At 40.2% G+C, this 980-nt stretch overlaps 1 non-coding gene across 1 annotated transcript; it reads left to right on the forward strand.

Annotated features, from left to right (window-relative positions):
- The first annotated feature begins 599 nt into the window (after nucleotides 1-599).
- On the forward strand, nucleotides 600-706 carry LOC140735040 (U6 spliceosomal RNA). Its single transcript, XR_012100661.1, has one exon. It is a non-coding gene; the product is annotated as a U6 spliceosomal RNA (small nuclear RNA).
- Nucleotides 707-980: the final 274 nt, after the last annotated feature.

A 980-nucleotide genomic window follows, 5' to 3' on the forward strand; every position in this document is an offset into this window, starting at 1 on the left:
CGTCATTCAATGTCTGCAGTGAGATGCTGATGATGTTCTATAGGTCAGTTGTTGAGAGCGCCCTCTTCTTTGTGGTGGCGTGTTGGGGAGGAAGCATTAAGAAGAAGGACGCCTCACGTCTTAATAAGCTGATAAGGAAGGCGGGCTCTGTCGTGGGCAAAGTACTGGAGAGTTTAACATCGGTAGCTGAGCGAAGGGCGCTGAGTAGGCTACGGTCAATTATGGAAAACCCTGAACATCCTCTACATAGCACCATCCAGAGACAGAGAAGCAGTTTCAGCGACAGGTTACTGTCGATGCAATGCTCCTCAGACAGGATGAAGAGGTCAATACTCCCCAATGCCATTAGGCTTTACAATTCAACTGCCAGGACTTAAGAACTTTTTTTAAAGCTATTATTAATGCTTTTTGAGTTAGTGATTTAGATGCATATAATATTATTACTGAGTTAAGTATTGTATGTAATGAGTTTTTGCTACAACAAGTGTATGGGACATTGGAAAAAATGTTGAATTTCCCCATGGGGATGAATAAAGTATCTATCTATCTATCTATCTATCTATCTATCGAAACAAATGGCTGGTAGAACTCAATGAATTGTGCTCGCTTCGGCAGCACATATACTAAAATTGGAACGATACAGAGAAGATTAGCATGGCCCCTGCGCAAGGATGACACGCAAATTCGTGAAGCTTAAATTTTTTATTAAATATTAAAAAAAAGAACTCAGTGAATTGAGCAGATCAATGGAACTCAACAGATCCATGAGGGGACGGTGAAGGAACTGCTGATGTCTTGTGTGAGCACATGATGTTCCTTTTAGTGTTACCTTAATAAAACCAAGTAACATCCTTATTATGTAGAAGAAATAGTAACACTATAAGTGGCATAATCATCTCTTCTTCAACAGACCTACCACTTCAGAGGGCTCCAAGATAAAGGTCCAATTCCATATTGAGAAAGAATTTCTGAAACAGCGA

Source organism: Hemitrygon akajei, chromosome 10, assembly GCF_048418815.1.
Source record: "Hemitrygon akajei chromosome 10, sHemAka1.3, whole genome shotgun sequence".
Lineage (NCBI taxonomy): Eukaryota > Metazoa > Chordata > Chondrichthyes > Myliobatiformes > Dasyatidae > Hemitrygon > Hemitrygon akajei.